We start from the raw sequence: 5,782 nt of genomic DNA on the forward strand, positions 1-5,782 counted from the left end.
CCTTAGTGTAGGAGCAGAAAACTGTTCCTGAGCAAAGGACCTTGCAGAAAACTAAGACTGGGGGGGGCGTCGTGTGTAAGAAAGACAGCCCTGCAGAAGGAGCTGGGGGAGGGGGGTTTGTGCTCTCTTCCCGGACAATCCGCCCCTGGATAGCACACACTCACCCATCCAGATGGGATTCCTCAGCAACTAAACAGGGCCGCGAGGTAGCCCAATGATCCAGGGACAAAAGGATGAATGGAGCAAGGGGGGGGCGGTATCCAGAAGAGCACAGGAGGACTGGCGCACAAGCTGAAGGTGCCCAGGCTCCCTTACAGGGGACCCTGAGGCCTGCCCGGTAGGCAGGCACTCACTGCTCTGGGTGGGTAGGCTTAGTGTAGGAGATTAAAACTGTTCTTGAGCACTGGTCCTAGCATACATCAGGGCAGTGTTGGGGAGGGGTGCTGGGGGGCTGGGCCGTGCAAAAGAAAGACAGCCCTGCAGAAGGAGCTGGAGGAGGGGGGTTTGTGCTCTCTTCCAGGACAATCCGCCCCTGGATAGCACACACTCACCTGTCCAGATGGGATTCCTCAGCAATTAAACAGGGCTGCGAGGTAGCCCAATGATCCGGGGACAAAAGGATATGTCAATTATATTTTAAATAAACGCTGATTGGCCAGTTGCCATGCAGATAGTATAGGCAGAACAACCAGACAGGAAGTAGAAGTATGTCAAGGAGAACAGGAAAATTCTGGGAAGAAGGAAGCCCATTCCTCTGCATTTGTGAGCCAGCCACAGAAGCAAGATGTGATTGCCTCAAAGAAAAAGGTGCTGAGCCATGTGGATAATAGAGACAAGAATAATGGGTTAATATACACTATAAGAGCTAATCGAAGTTTGAGCTAATGGGCCAATCAGTTTATAGTTAATATAGACCTCTGTGTGATTTCTTTGGGACTTAAGGACTGCAGGAACTGGACAGTACAGAAAACCGGACAACATAGTATTTGGGAGATGATTAAGATATTTGGGTTCTAATCCTATACCTAACATTAAATAGCTTCAGATCTTGGGCAAATTTTATATCTTCAGACCTTGTTTAATAGCATGTCAGACTATAGTACGGTTTATTTTTGTTCTGTTTTTCAAGACCTGGTTTCTCTGTGTAGCTTTGGAGCCTATTCTGGAACTCACTCTGTAGAACACACTAGCCTCAAACTCACAGATCTTCCTGCCTTTGCCTCCCAAGTGCTGGGATTAGAGGCATGTGATGCCACCGCCCATCTTAGCACAGTTTCTTAAAAGGTACATTAATAAAGCCAGAGTTGCAGATTAAAATTTTATCATTGCCACTTACCACATTGTGCACTCTCCCCAGTACAAAGAATAATTCTAATAGGATTAGAGAAGGATAAAGTTTATTAAGGAAAATGATTTTAGAGTATAGCATAGATAAATATTAGCTGTACTAATGTTATCATTGACTAAATATTAACTGTACTAATCTAGAAAATTGATCCATAAACCAAATCTGGTTTCAAATCTTCCAATTCTGTACTTCAGCTTGTATGATTAGGCATAACCTCCTTGGGAATAATACCTCTTTCAAAGTGATTTTCCAAAGCACTAGTACAGCATTGCTCTAAACTGTTTTAGGAATCAAAGTAATCAGCTAAAACCTATATTATAGAAAGAAAAAACTCAATTTTCCATTACCAGCCATTGCTAGAAAGTTTTCCAATATCAGTTTTTTCAAAACTATGGAGCTTAAAGAAAAATATGTAAGGTATCATTGTCAGCAAAGATGAACTATTTGAAGCTGTTGACTGACTTTTAGATTCTGGTTCCCAATTGGAGATTGACAATATATCATAAATTAAAGTTAGAGTAAGTGAAAGAGGTGGTTTAAAATGAAGTGGTAGGTACATTTATTAAATTATTTAGGCAGTTCAAAAATGGAAGATAATTACATTGAGAAAACAATCTGCAAAACCAATACTTAGCAATTCTGACATTTAAAACTCACCTTGTCGTCCATTTACAATTACAATTGCTTCATGTTTTCTTAAAACTTAAAAGTCTTTTTACCTTGTTAGTAGAAGATACTGTATCTTATGAAAAGGAATGTTAAAGATGACAGCCTTACAATGCAGTGTTTTCTCCAAAGGACAAGGAACAGAGGACCTAGATGTTTGAGTCAAAGCAGAGCAGATGACCATTATTTATAGTTAAAGTTGTTAAATATAGTTTAATATTGATCTTTGATTCTTTGATCTTCTATAAAAAGAGAAAAGGAATGTTAAAAGAAAAAAATGAAAGGAATGATTGTAAAGTTTACGTAAATACTAAGTTCACTCAGAACTCACTCATAATAACTAAGATACATGCCTCACTGCAATTCCACATTACAATTATAATTCCCTACAAATATGACTATCTCCTTAATGGACAAGAGCTTTTTTTGGAACAAAGACTGTATGTTACTGTCATTTGAATCATCAAAGTCTAGTACTTTACCTGGTGCATAGAAGTTGCTTAAAAAATGTAATAAGTGACTGAATAGAAATAGGGAGAAAAAAGGAATTATCTCAATGTTACTATTCATGGCTCCAACAGGAAACATCAATTAGGAGCTTTTACTTAGGTTCTCTTTTATTTTTTTCTTGCTTAGCAATTATCTGACTATTATCAGAAAGGGATGGATGAGCAGCTGCTGTCGATTCTTAGGATTACAAAAAGTAACTTTGCTGGAGACAGCTTAGCAAGCTGGAGCTATCAAAAATGTTGTTTGATGCCTGAATAAAACCACATAGATATGTTTCTGACAGTTTATTTTCATTCCTTTCTCAGTGAAACATAATGGAATAACGAAATGACTGATACCTATTAGTTATGACAGGTTTTGCTGTAGAATTACATTTGTCTACTCTTATATTCTAGGACTCTGAGACTTTTGTGAGATAGAAAAATGCAAAATGAGTTCAAAGAAGGACACACCAAACAGTGGTCCTAAGTGGTCTGTCCCTGTATATTATGTGCTGGGAGCCGATTTGAATAGCTGCCATTACAAGATGGCATTTGGCCCCAGCCTCGCTTGATAGATAACTCCATATTAGGGTTGCAGTTCTTCCACCGGAAAACAGGGTGAGTTGTTGTGATCTAGCTGCCCACACTTCCCCTGACCAACAGGGGAACATCCTGGTCTGTAACTGACAGGAATGTTCCCCTGCTTTCTTTCCTGCCGGTGGGTCTCCAGAAAAGCAGTTAAAGTATCAAAGTATCAAAAGTTGCTAGGCAGACTCCCTATATAAGCAGCTATAGTTCAGGGCTCCGGGCCCCTTGCTTTCTGCTCTCCCTACAACCAAGAGGCTCCAATAAAGCGTGATTTGAGAAGAATCCTCGTCTGGTGGCTGTTCCTTCCTGCTGGTCAGAAAGTTCGCCGCAATTATGTCTGCCTCTATAGTACTTTTCTTATCACTTGCGACCAAGCACTTTAAAAGAAGCTATTTAAGAGAGGAAGGGTATACTCAGGAAATGCATTCCACCATGAAGGGACAAGCATGACAGCAGGAAACACAGGCAACTAGTCACTTGCATCTTCAGTAGGAAGAAGAGAGGGAATAAAAAGAGATGCTGAACTAGAAAACCTCCAGGAAGGCTCACTTGCTTAAGGGTCCTCTAACTTCTCAAACACCATCTGTGTTTAGACACATTATTCTATGCAGGGGTTTTCACAATCAAACCAATAGAGCCTATATATTTATCTACTTAATTGTTTTTGAGTTATTCCCTTCTATAGATAACTTGGATTCTAAGATGCACAGAGACAATGACAAGGGACTAAAACTATCCCTAAGTGACAGTGAACCTCAAATAACAAATCACCTCACGATAAGAACTACCCCTTAAAGTGAAATTACTTCATGATGTGAACTGAGGCTTCATCTCAACATAGAAGCTCAATTTTCCCTTCAAATGATATAACAGTAAAAATGCCTTCCACAGACTTACCTCTCAGGACAGGTTCTCAGGTAATGATGAGTCAAACATGACTTGAAAAAAATTTACTCTATTACCTACATGAGTCCCTCAAACCTCTTCTCTCTTCTCTACTCTAAACTCACTGAGCTTCTTTCAATATCTCAAAAGAGATCTGAGACCAACTAATTTGCTTATCTGGTCTTCTCGATATGGCCATGCTAATGAAAGCTCTTGTTCTCCCCTCACTGCTGTCTTACCCAAGGACACATTGCTTGTTAGCATTACTCTATACATGAATTATTGTTTTGTAATATAACTTGTCAATACTTCATATAGGTTTCAAGGATGAAACTACATTTTTTAATTGGATTGATGTTAACCAGTTCTCCAGAAAGCTTACACCAAACCAGATAATGAAAAATATATGAAATAATGACTACTGTAATATATGTAATATTAATCCCATTTTAAGGGCAGCTATTGTGTAGATTTGACAAATATTTTAAGTACTTGGTTCAAGCTGAAGATCAGAAAAGCAACGTAGAAAAGTCACTAGAAAGTTCTTACCTCTATCAAGGTTCAGACAAAGAATGTATAAAATTTAATTATTGTTTAATTTATCTAAAAGTTTATATGTATAGGTTGTTTGCCTGCATGTGCATTTATGTACCACATGTGAGCCTGGGTACCACAGAGGTCACAAAAGGGTATTGGATCTCCGGAAACTGGATTCAGATGGTTGGGAGACAGTGTTGGGAACCCATATCCAGTCCTCTGTGAGAATAAGTCTTTTAACCCCTAAGCCACCTCATGAACCCCAAATAATGACTAAAATATAAGAGAGTATCACAAAGAGTATCAAGACAGATGATATGGCAAAGATTATCATTGCTAATATGATACCATACAGCTGATTTTGAAAATAATTTCACAGGATTTTTATTTATAGTAAGTTTCTATTTAGCTTTAAAAAAAATAATTTGAAGCACACACACAAATCCATTCCCTTAATCCAAACTGTTTCCAGGAAAATAAAACATCATGTCCACAAAATACTAATGCATATATGATATATGTTCATAAATAAATTATTCATGATAGCCTCAAACTGAAAGCAAATAAAATGATCATCAAAAGGTGATTGCATAAACAAATTATGATAGAGCTGAGCAATATGATACTACTTCATAAAACAAAACTAAAGTACTAGTATATGCGGCAACAAAGACTCTTATTTGACTAATTGAAGCAAAATGGATGTGAAAACTTAATATCATATAATACCAATTATAAGGTAACAAAAATAACATCATTGATAATTAGTTTTCAGGTATGGGAGTAAAGGCTTATTACTATAAGGAGAAATTAGGAAGCATTTTTTAGTGATGAAATAGTCTATGCATTGATTATAGTGATGGCTAAATTATTGCACTCTTTTTATTGCTCATTGAATGATAGAAGTTTTATATGTAATTTACATATCATAAAATCAGTTTTAAAATGCTTTCTAAAATGTTATCCCTTAACAAGCAGCTACGTTTTTTGCAAAGATGCACCAACAATTTTTATGTTGGTGAAAGTTGCAAAAACTAAAGTAAAATCATAGTCATTTTATATCATATACAAAATCATTATCCTCCATAAATATTTTGCTGTAAATTTATATTTTTATATGACTTTCTGAGTCGAGGATTGAAATATGAGAGTATTAGTTTTGTTGTCCATTGTGAAGAAACAACATGGATTGGAAGGGAGAGGTTGGGAACAAAATAGAGGGGATTTATGGCTAGAAACCAAATATGAGTGAGTACATCCCATGTTC

This window comes from Microtus ochrogaster, unplaced genomic scaffold, assembly GCF_000317375.1.
Source record: "Microtus ochrogaster isolate Prairie Vole_2 unplaced genomic scaffold, MicOch1.0 UNK34, whole genome shotgun sequence".
Lineage (NCBI taxonomy): Eukaryota > Metazoa > Chordata > Mammalia > Rodentia > Cricetidae > Microtus > Microtus ochrogaster.